This window comes from Meleagris gallopavo, chromosome 7 (genome assembly GCF_905368555.1).
Source record: "Meleagris gallopavo chromosome 7, MGAL_WU_HG_1.1, whole genome shotgun sequence".
NCBI classification, from domain to species: domain Eukaryota; kingdom Metazoa; phylum Chordata; class Aves; order Galliformes; family Phasianidae; genus Meleagris; species Meleagris gallopavo.
The window spans coordinates 5,310,971-5,323,200 of NC_139410.1; the positions used below are offsets into that span (position 1 = coordinate 5,310,971).

The 12,230-nt window shown below is 43.9% G+C and overlaps 1 long non-coding RNA gene across 1 annotated transcript in view; it reads right to left on the reverse strand.

Annotated features, from left to right (window-relative positions):
- Positions 1-12,230, reverse strand: part of LOC109368449 (uncharacterized) — a 43,752-nt gene that overhangs the window by 15,038 nt on the left and 16,484 nt on the right. The window contains exons 5-10 of the long non-coding RNA XR_014884371.1: positions 8,184-8,278; positions 7,068-7,241; positions 3,897-4,048; positions 1,371-1,450; positions 1,182-1,277; positions 71-198 (exon numbers count right to left, since the gene is read on the reverse strand). This is a non-coding gene — a long non-coding RNA (uncharacterized LOC109368449). The remainder of the gene's footprint in view (positions 1-70; positions 199-1,181; positions 1,278-1,370; positions 1,451-3,896; positions 4,049-7,067; positions 7,242-8,183; positions 8,279-12,230) is intronic.

Sequence of the window (12,230 nt, forward strand, 5' to 3'; positions counted from 1 at the left end):
TATATCGCAGGACAAAATATCAATTTGCTTTGGTGAAATCCATTCTCTTTAAAAAGTCAAGTCAGCTCACCGAGAGAGAAAAAAGGGCCAGAAGACAGATGCTGCAGGACTTCAACAATCCACAGGGAGTTTATTTTCACACCGTGTTGGGAACGCTTGTCAGCACCTTGGTCTGGATTGCTGCACCCACAACTCCCACTGACATCAGAAACACAAAATCCGAACAAAGCACAACTGAAAGAAAGCTGTGACCACGTCAGATTTTTTTAAAACAAAGCACTCAAGCCTCTGAAATCTTATGAATGAGCCATCAGTTGCGCACATTTAGTTTTGCAGGCAATGCAGGCTAGCTTGGATGAGATCAAATTGCTTGAGAGCCCTCAGCCATCCCACCACTGTAATAAGATAGTCCATAGTAGTATAGATGTAATAATATAGTCCATAGAAACATCTCCCAGTCTAGAGACCACTAAAGCACAGAAGAAACACAAGTTATCAAGGTCTCTGTACAGGGCAGGAGGTAGAAATCAGCATTGCTCTGTGCAGTTCCGACTGTTCTGGTGTAAAAATGCACATAGATCATCCCCAGGATTCCAATCTCCTCCTTTTTGAGAGGTGCTTAAGATTTAGTTGCAGCAAATAGAAAGTGTTTGTGTTCATGTCCAGTCCCTGGGAAATCAGTGATGATTTTGTCATTGATTTCAATTAGAGAACAATTACTGCAATACTCAATGGGCTGGTTAAGCAAAAGGTTCTTCAATCATTTTATACCTGGCCATTAACAGCTGTAATTTCTGCACTTTTGCAAGTGTTTATGTTTATATTTTAACTCATAAGGCTCTCCCTCTTTTTATCATGTTCAAGAGTGTCTCTATTTCACTTTTTCAGATAAGGCCCACTTTCCACATAGCCATAGCAAATTAACACTGAGCAACCAGTTTTTGTTCCACACAATAGTAAAGCAGTACATTCTCATGTCATTATATATTCCCACTGAAGAAACCCTACTAAGACCACAGACAAGACCACAGGGGTAGAGGAAGCTGAGTCAGGAGAGACTGATGAGGGCTTAAAATGGGATGGCGATGGGACAACACATAAGGCCAAACTAAAAACCAGTGTTCTGAAAATAGCTCAAAAAGGCTGATAATCAGATGGCCCTCTGATTTGTTTGCACTTACCTGCTGTGGTGTTTTCAGTGCCTTCACTTGTTTTGAGTTATTTGGGACCCTGGGACAAGGGATCTCACATGAAGTCTCCAGCAGAGGAGAAGAAGCCTGAAGAAAACTGTCTCATTTGCATCAGCTCTTGAAGAGTTTCAGTTCCCCAGTTTCAAACCCTCATTCTGGGGATCATATTTTCATACTTACATCCACACCTCCTGGAAGGATACATGTACACTGCTGCCTTCATTGAACTGTGATACACTTTTCCTTTCACTATCAAGCACCTGCAAATACAAAGTTTTCTTGCAAATACATGCATAGATGTCACTCTGAAAAGCTACTCTTCATGCATTAAGCAATTCCTTTCTCCTTACTCTGGCAACCACCATGCACCGTAGCTTACTCTAGAACTAGAGCCAAGTATGCTTGCTTGGCTGTTGCTCATTTCACCTACGGTATGGCACTTTTAGGCAATTGCATAATATGCAGACAGTAATTACAGAGCCCAGGGAGACCTGTTTTGTGCTGGAGCTCAAAGGGGGGCTTTGCAGCACTGACTGCTATCAGTTGATTGCATCCTATACTGCATTCCTAGGGCTGGCAATGGAAATACGTGTAAACTCCAGGAATGCATACTCCAAAGCACAACCAAGTTAAGTTGCCAGCTCACCAAAGTAAGCTTTTTTCTCCCCTTTCCAGTTTAATTCATGAATTTCCTGTATACATATCTTTTTCCCATGTATGATCTGGGTGTGGAATTATGCTGAGAATTCTTTGTCTGAATACACGTTGACTTTGTGTTCTGTTGCAAATTGACTGCATGAGCCTGAGATTTCACTGTTGATTGGGTTGGGTGAGCTGGAGAAACCAGATCAGTGTTTTATAACTCATTCAGTATCAGAACTTCAAAAATTCATTTCATCAGCTACATTTTAAGACTTTCTGACAGACAATTTTTCTTTGAAGTAATTGCGTTTGGACAAATTTTCAACAGTTTGTACGGGACAGAACAAGGATGCAGACACAGAAGTCTGGTCAGTATTTGCCGAAATGTTGTCCCATTCCCATTTCTCTGTGCCCTATACAGTCAGAAATTCAGTCACCTAGCTTTCCTTCCTAAGAACTAAAATTGACTTCTTACATAGCATTGCACTGTCACCAATCTGCTATCAACTTTCCTGAAGTGTAGAGCTAGAGCTACACCTCAGATTCTTGCAAGGAAATGTTTTCTGATTTCTTGCATGGGCAACCCTCTGATGTGGTTTTGTCAGCCACAGCAGGCTACATAGTGAACTACAGTTAATTTTGAAGAAAACAAAATGGATAATTTCACACCCCGTTAAACTAATAATTTCTTTCTGCATTACTGGACTTGGGCAATATTGTTCTCATCCCTGCTCAGCTTTCTACAGCCTCATAGCCATTACTATGGAGCAGTCTTAATTAAATACAAACACTTTCCTCATCACAACACTGACTAAGGAATGTCAGACCTTGTCTCCTCAGATGCCATAAGGGGCCCATTATGTTATCTAAACACTTCCAGAAAGCATTGCAAGGCATCACAAATCATAGCATTACAAACAGGCACTCAAGGTGCTCTCATCTCTGTGTTCCCAGCCCCTTTAGATGCCCCACCAGGATGTATCTGTAGGGGTAGACATAGGTCCATCCCCTCAAACAGCAGCACCAGAGCATGCCATTTCCCATCAGCCTTTCAGGCTGACTAGAAACAGAAGAGAAATCCAAATTCCCATGATATAAGAGCAGCCTTGTAAGAGTTGAGGAGATATCATCTCTTTCACAGCTGTGCCTTTAGAGTTGCTGGGGATGCCAGATCCCCATCAGGCTGTCCTTTTCTGCTAAAGGTGCAAGCAATTTAAACCACATAAGTAGCGATCAGCTGCCCCAGCTTGGAGCCACGAGTGCCTCTCCATCAGGTAGCTGCCCTGAAACATTTGTGCAAGGCCTCTAGGGAAGTGCCAGAGAAAATTGAGGGGTCTCAGTCCCAGGAAAATTAACTCATTCATTCTGTTTGCCAGAACCATGCAGTCCGAAGGTGGTCTTCCATAAATCTTGTGAATTGCTATGAATCAGCTGTTGTCAGCAAATATGACCATTGTTCAGAGCTTGTCCTTTCCTCCCGGACACATGCTGGGCCTCAAACTGTGCCACAAATCTCTTTACACTCAGTTGGAAAATGGGAACAAGTTTTTAAAAAGGAAGTTTGCAGTCTCTTTCACAGTTACCCCTTTCATTTTATACAAACCATTTAAAATACATTAAATGAGAACAAACATCACATGTCCTGAGTCCAAAAGCAGTTCCCAATAGCAGTTCCTATTAAACACTGATGGTAAAGCTCCCATACCAAAAGGCAGAACACCAGCATTTTGCTACATCACACCAAGCCTTGCACACTTACATTCTTTCATTGCTTTGCAAGACAGACGTGTTGTAAGCGCTTGTGTATGGACTTGGGACCCTCACTGTGTGTATTCTCCTGCCATGGCCATTTAGGGAGCTCCTCCGGTACTGCAACACACCGGGGAAGAGCCACCTTCTCCCAACACCTTGGCACCACCCCAGAAAGTTCCATTTCTTGTTAGAAAGCTTCTCTTTGTCCTTCCACATCGTGTTTTCCTTCCTCCAAGAAGATATTTCTGTAGGCTTGCATGACTCACCTCTTAGTGCTCAGCCAGAATTTCACATCTGAGTCCCAGTACTTACCTGCCATGAAGAAGTGATGGTTTTCGTTGAAGTTCAGCAAATCAGTTGGCATTAAGTTTTCATCGCACATTATTGGTTTCTTATACATCACAGGAAAGCAACAGCTTCTGTTTGGACTTGAAAGTGTTGTGAGGTGCAGGACAAGCTGCCATCTGTCACACACCAACAAAATGTAGCAGAATATTAGTGGGAAGGTTCAACCTCTATGGTCACATCACCAACATTCATCCCTGACTACATGGGCCAAAGTAATAAAATAGGAGGCAGTACTTTCAGAGCAGCAACTGTACTTCACCCATCCATGGTAACTGGAAAAACTCCTAAATTATTGCTCAGATGTCTCAGAATGATAGCATAGTCCGTCTTGACTTAAAGTTCTGAAGTAGGGAAACAGCCCCCTGTCTGATAGGCTTGCAGCACTCAAATATTTGCCATTAGGTTCTCCATTCTCCATATTTATCCTTCAAGTTTGTCTAGCAACTGAGAGAAATAGTTGAGCATTATTCAACATGGTGCAAAAGAACTTGGTGCTGTAACAATAATAAGATTACTTCTTACCAAGGACCCCGTGTAAAACCCCTGTGACACTTGCTGTTATCCCTAAGAGATGTTCATTTCACTTGTTATCCCGCATTCAAAAATATGGATCATTTTAAATACCCATGTATACCTTGTGTGCATAATTTTTCATGATTTTAATAGGATTTCTCCTCCTCTGTGAAGCACCATGAAATGTAATATTTTCCTCAGAATGGGCCGTGAAATGTGTCTACCTTATCAGCAATTGGTATAGAACTCACTCTGGATTGTCTGACTCACTGCATGCCTCCCTCCCACATTCAGTCTATTGGGCTGCTATTAGAAGACACATTGTCTAGGCTATTTTATTTTATTTTGTAGTGATAGTTACAGTCTCAAAGAGATATGTGGCGTTTTATTGCACATGCACATGTTTCTGTTTATTTCCTAGAGCTTAAGGAAGAATATTATGCCCGATTAGCTCTGCTGGAGTGACTTTAGCCTTCAAGCATACAGCTATGATAACCTGATGTCTAGAAGCCTCACATGCAGCTCAAGATCTTGATGCAATTCTGAGGGAAAAAAAGTCCCTGCTCAACAACCACACTGGTGTCTGAGACCAGGAGCAATGCCAGGAGTACCAGTGACCTATAAATAGGAGATTTGTCCTGCAGAGAAGATCCTCAATGTGAAAATACCAGGTTATCCATGGATTTGAGGTTTGTTCATCTGAAGGAGCGACCTCCAGGAAAAAGAAGTGTGTTCTGATTGCCCCAGACTGTAATTTAGTCTTGTATCTGCGAGTTTCAGGTTTTGTTCCAGTACATAATGGTTCGGTGGAATGCTTCCCAGCAGTCCTGCAATGCACACTCCTTAATAACAGAGAGATCATTTATTGGAGAGAATGAACGTATTCTTGCATAAGCCTCTTTTGTATAAGAAGTTTCAAGGATATGAAAGCAGCAATTATCCTCACCTTGGCTAATACAATTAAGAAATTCTAAAGTACTGAGAAAACTCTGGTGCAGTTAGACTTTGAAAATTGTCTAACTATGAGTTGTCATTTGCCAGTGAGCTATAGTTAGGTCAAATTAAGTCTGAGGTGCAGAGAATGATCAGAAGGCAGTCAAAGGCCATGGGGTGTGCTTTCCAGTGCAGTCCGTCCTGGAGCAGGACCCAAACCCTCTGCCAGCCACCACCAGGAGCTAGAGGCACTCGTGAGTTTTGAGGGCACTAATCACATTTTTCTGCAAACTTAAGCAGAAACATTACATTTTTAGTGATAACCACAAAACTAATTCTACTCCCAATCCAAAGCAGAAATGCCTTAGGTAACAGGAACAACGCTGCTTCACTAAAACCTCTCTTGCTGACTCCAGCTTCTGTGAAAGAGGTAGATTGGTGCGTACAACAGGGCACAATTCAAATAATTTGTCTTTGATAGCAGGTAGAAAAAAAAATACAGCAGGATTATTACTGCTTCAATACCACCAGAAATAAGCAAAGCAGTCATGGATTGGCACTGCAATGAATTTAAGACAGCAGAAGGCATGGGTCATGGAAGAATATAGGCACAAGCATGCATCCTGAAAACAGTCCATGAGAAGTGGAAAATGCAACTTGAAGAAGAGGAGGGCATATAGAAATCCTTACATGACTGCTACTGAGAGAAAGGAAATTACTTATTTGAGGTGCTTGCAAGTGGTAGAAGGAGAGGTTTATTTTGCATTAGGAATTAGATGTCTAACGATGAGAAGAAAGCAGCCGTGTGTGGCTGAGGATGCTGAGAAACCTTGATCAGATCTGCCTTGGGTAGATTCTGTTTTCTGGCTTATTTTGCCTCAGCGGAGAGGGAGGGAGTTTCTCTGGACAGGACTGAGATTTCAGTGCCCTTGATCTCCAAAGTACAAGAATAAAAGACACAAATTATCAAGACCTTTGAATAAGAATTGATATCTACTGTTTAAAACAAATAGTATTTCCAATTCATTTTGAAAGACAATTAAGTGAAAAATAGGATGAGCTCTATCTTCCTATTGGCTTAGTTATACTCGATTGCTTTGGCTACAATATGCATATAATTTCAGATTTTGTTTGGGAGGGTAATGAATGCAAAGCTCACCACACAGGCTTGCTTAAATCTGCTGCTGGCAGAACCCAGTGAGGGGATGCTCCTGACAGCCTCATGAAAGCCATCCCTTCCACCCGCTGCAAGGTTTGCTTGTATGTGTGTGCTGATCTGACTCTAATACAAAGTGCTTTTTCAATGGAGAACTGGATAATACAACGTGGGGATATCACCCCAGCCTTTGGGATCCAAGTGCTGAGAGCAGCTTACATTACACTCATTTCCCCAGTACCCCATTATCTTGGTGCTAAGATAACTTGTGAAGAACATTACGTTATCACTAGCAAGAGAGACCCCAGAGATCCAAGTGTTTGTCCTGGATAATCTCCCTCCTTATTAACAGCAGACTTATGCAGGCATCGATGATTCACCTGTAGTTAAATGGGTAAAAGCTTTAATTTACAACAAGGGATTTATCTGGGAAGGAAGGAAAATAATTTCATGCCTCATTGTTTTTCCATGATCCCATTACACCAGGGGATGACGCTTCCATTATATATCACTCAAATATGAGATAAGCATACCTCACCAAGGTCTGTTTTCTTTCTCTCATGCAAGTAGTTGGAGACAGGAGGGTCTGGACATTTGATACATCTTAAGCATGCAGAAATGCCTTTGCATCTGAGCAAAGGAATGTCCTGGGGAAGCAGGAGGTGGGAGGAGGTACAGTGTCCATCAGTCGTGTGAGCCAGCACAACCTGTGCAGAAGGCAAAGAAAAGGCCCTTGAGTAGCCTAAGTACTCCCCATTTGCTGAGCATCACAGGTTTGCTGCAGGGCAGGGGTGTCAGAGTTTTTTCACAGGAGAGGTCATCAAGATCCTTTTATAGGAGGCAATAAGCACTAAGAGGTTTCCAGCGGGCTTCCTCCTCTTGTATAGTTACATAGTTCAGCAACTCAAGTGAGAAGCCTGTCCCATGAGCAGCAAACTCATTGAAATTTAATTTTCTCTGTTTTTGTGCATATCTGAATTCATTGGAAGATAAGAAAGGGCGAATCCACGCTAGGAGCCTGCTCATCCCTAGGGACCCTCAGTGCAGAGCACTGCTGCCATACTCCTAAGGCCTGGGGAAAGCATAGAATTTGGCTGAAATCACAGAACTGTAGGGGTTGGAAAGGATCTCGAGAGATCATCAAGACAACAAGTTCCAGCCTTCCCAGGCTGCATGAGAACACAAAACTTCTGTTTACTTAGCACCAGGCATTGCCCAAATATTGTAGCTCCTTTGCACAAACTGAAGAATATTATTTTATTATGTTAATGCAGCACCATTTTGTGTACCAATCAGTGGAAAAGGTAGTATCTTAAAATCTATTTTAAGAGATTAAAAATTCCACAAGGTGTCAAGCAGCTTGACATTCAAATTATCAACAAGACGAACAATACCAAACCCTTAAAATAGCTCATGGGCCTCAACAAGTTTTTTCCAATGTGTCCAGATACGTATCTCCTTGACAAGCATGACACCCCATGTCATTACATTTTAGTCCCCACAGTCCCCAGTGTGGGTATCGTGAAGACGCAGCCTCAAACTCTTTTGAGTGTAAGACCCATTTCCATTATGACTCACTGTTTCCTGAGTCACTAGCAGCTGGGCTTTCTGTCTGAAAGGATTAAGAGCAAGGAGATAATAAGGCTCACCTTTGAGTTACATGTGATCCAAGCCAGCTTTCCTGGAAGCAGCATCTTCTTGAAAGCCATGGGATGGCACTGCAGCTATTGCTCTCCTCTTTCACCTTTGAAAAAGTTTATAAATCAGGTTAAGTTTTTTGGGAGATTTTCTGCTAAATTTCAGACAGAATTGAGAAATACTGCCATAATACTGCAGATTGCTGGCAACTGAACATCCCTGCCAGACAGGTGCAATTGTGTCTCATTTCTGATGCAGTCTTTCACCAACACTGAACCCCAGACCTCCACTATTTCCTTGAGACTTTTTGTTTTTAACCAGTCTGACGTTTGGGGCAAGATTATTTAACCTCCCTGAAGTCAACAAACCCTCAGGTTTTATTTCCAACCAGATCAAGCTGGAAGGAGAGAAGCAGACTAAAACATGTAGCTGGCTTCACCACCTGCCACCAATTTTGGGAGTTTCTCCAAAGTGGATGAAGGGTCAGAGGAAAAGCCTTGCAAGTTCCCACCTCATTTATAGAGATACCTCTTCCTGACCATTTGTACAAAACGTGGGAGGGACTGACAGTCTGTAACAGAGGAATTGAAGCCAGTGAGGAAAGCCTCATAATAGCAGGATGTCTCAGTAAGCAGGTGGCCTAATTACAGGCCTCGCTGGCATCGATTTCACTCCGAGTTTGATGGGGCCCTCAGTTTCAACATGAAAGAAATAAGTCAGCACCACAAACCACGCAAAACCCCTGCTGCTCAGGCTTTTCTCACAGGGGTGCCCCAAGAGTAGTGGGATTGCTCAGCTAGACCCAAGTGCCATCCAGTAAACATCAATACTCTTCCCGTGAAAAGCTGTTGCAGCTCTGGCCTTTGGATCTCAGTTGTTGCACTGCAGCCCATCAGCATGGCCTGGGGGGTGATCACAGTTCAACCCATCTTGTTCTTGTACTGGATGATCTTCTATTCTGGTCCCTCTAGGCTGGGAATGACCTGCTCTCTCAGGTAGCCAAAGGCCTGAGCCCCAACAGCCTTCCAACAAAGTCTGCACAGGGGGAGGCCCGCTGGTGGGAGCTCTGCTAGAACACCTGAGCCCTATGAATTAACTGTAATTTGGAAGTCTTTAGAACAGCACAAGAGAGGACAAGACTTTCAGAAGCACCCGGGGCTGTTCTGAACAAGATCTCATTGACTTTCAACAGCGATTTCTTCTGCTACATGCCGTAGGTGCACAGAGGTAAAGCAGGTGCAAAGGTTGGACAGGCGCTCAGCCTGCTCATGATTACCTTAAGCTCAGCAGGCTGATGTAGCAGGGCCTCAGCAAAGCCCTTCCTTTATTTCTGATCCATTTCAGAGCATGACCTTGGCCTTGCAAGTTCTGCTCTGAAGTACAAAGAGTCAAAGAGAAACTCAGCTGCCAGCACTCTGCTGTGGTTCCAGACATGCTGATTTTGCAGGAGTTCAGTATAAAAATGGTCATGGCTCAACTTAAGTTGAAGCTAAAGGGCTTCAGAAGAACATTCTGCTTCTTGGGCCGGGCTGGCACTTTGAGTGGGCTGATGTGATGAGCACCAACTCAACATCCACTCTGAAATCTTGGGTCCTGAGCTCCAGAGGGCAAGTCTGGAGTGACTTTAAACTAAAGGGAGGAAGATTTAGATGAGATGTCAGAGGGAAGATTTTCACTTAGAGGGCAGTAAGGTGCTGGAATAGGTTGCCCAGAGAGGTTGTGGATGCCCTGTGCCTGGAGATGGTCAAGGCCAGGCTGGATGGGGCCCTGGGCAGCCTGAGCTAGTGGCTGGCAATCCTATCCGCAGCAGGACTTGGATGAGCTTTGAGGCCCCTTCCAACCCAAGCCACGCTGTGATTTTAGCTTACAGTTCCCCTTTGGTCCTATAAAAGTGGGAAGAGATGGACACTACAGCCCTTGTTTGGGATGAAATGCTGCTTTGCATCTGGAGACATGTGTCTTAAGCTACACTGAGGCTCACATAAACAACAGAATATTTGCACATGCTACTCACAAAAAGAAAACAAAACATTACTTGTGTGATTATGTCTGCACATGGGTGAAGAACAGGTTTCCCCAAAACGTGCTGGAGAGAAAAGATCTCAGAGCTTTGTAGCAGCGACTTGAACTAAAAATAAAGGCTCAGAGAGGTGCCAAACGAAGGCAGTGCCCGTGTGTGTGGCTGCTCTAGGTGCTTTGTGCGACGGGAGGCCACGGCGAGCTCCTAGGCAGCGCATGCAGCAGTCGCTGTGCATCGCCAGGTGTCGTTGCTGTGCCGCGTTTGTTCTCCGCTCATCTTCGCTGCCCTGGTAGAGAAACACCTGGGATGGACTTTCCGGGTCCGGAAAGGAACAGCAAGAAAAGTCAAGAAATAAAAACGCAGCCCTCGCTGCTGTAAGGCGGATCCTGTGCTTGCACAGTACCCACTGGGGAGGGTGGGAGAAGACTGCTCTTCCAGACACCAAACTGCTGATGGAGACTGCCAGAACTGGGGATAATTCTGGCTCTTCCACAGTACCTGGACTGTCAGCACCCGGGGCAGGAGCTCAGCCTTTTTCCCCAGTGACAGTCAGTTCACACCGTGTATGCCCTAGAGCTGCCCACCAGTTTCTGCTCAGCAGAAGACAAGTGAGTTGCATTTGGCAGCACCTCGCTCAACACAAAATCTTTCTGGGATTGAGTGCCCTGGTGTAAATTCAGACAGGTCTGGCAACCCCAGCAGGGAGATGTAGGTCTGCTGGCTGTTTGGCACTGATGGTCCCATTGAAATCCACCTCCACAAGCAAACCCGCACTGCTGAAACTTCCACAGATCTGCCAATGGTTGGGTATCTATTGCTCAGATTGATGTTTTTCCCTCTGTGGTATTCATTGCAGAGCTTCTTTGTGAGAAGCACCTGGCAGATGGCATTGGGTACTTCTAAAACAACTTGTGCAGTAGCTACATTAAAGCTCAGCAAGAATTATTTCATAAAATAGCTTTCCAATACAGAAAACCCTATTTCCACCTCAGGCATCACCAGCTTTAGCTCAAGTTGGGGAAGTTGTTTTGTGTGGAGCCCCAGCCTTTAACTCCAGCCCACGGGCCGTATGATTGCATTGGACTTCCACCAAAAATCACATCAAGAGGTTTTATTTTATTTTTTTAAAATGCTTGCGGGGACTTCTAGGATGTGGAATCTCCTTTAGGCTTCCAGCAGAGAGTTTGGTTCGTCTTTATATGCTGTCTCAGAAAAATAAATTCAGGTGTACAGGAATTGGGATATTCTTTCAGCTATTTCAGGCACTTTTAGTGTGCTCTCCTTCCAAACCTTCAGCTCACTCACCTGTAAATCTTGTTTATACCTGATGAATTAAGTACTCTGAAACTTAACCACATTCACTCGCTTTCTGGGTTCTCAGCTCCCTTTACACAGCAGGAGAAAGCTCCTAACCCTTCTCGCTCCTCTGAATCCCCACTCAGAGGAAATAAGCAGCAATTCAGCATCTTTTTTTTTTTTTTTTTTTTTTTTTTTTTTTTTTTTACAATCCACCAGCATCCTAGAGGCACTTTACATCTTTGGTACCCTTGGGCAAAATGGCATGAAATAAAACAGACTGTAATCCGGTACATGGCCCAGCAGAATGAAAAAGCCAGAGTCCCTTGCAGGTTCAGCATTGCATTGCTGGCAACAGCAGCCATCCCTGCAAGCTTTTTGGAAATAAATGAGATTCTCTGGTTTGCTTTGCCAGAAGCAGGAATTTGGGACATGAAGCAGCCTCTGCACATCCACCCAAGCTTGCCCATCAGAAGGCAGGGAGTTGTGCGACTGTCCTGGAGGTGTTCTCTGAAAATCTCATGCCGAAATATGAAGTCATCCTGGTACATGTGTTGCTGTCCCCACATCAGAGGAGAGCGCATTGTAAATACTGCCAATGCCTATTAAGGGGTTTTGCTTTACTGAATCTGGCAAACAAATAAGTGTTTGAGAGCTGAACTAGCTCAGAGAGCTTTAGCCTTTGGATTACTTTCTAATGAACTCCCCATAGTCCAGCCATTTAATTTCATTAAATTGCCAA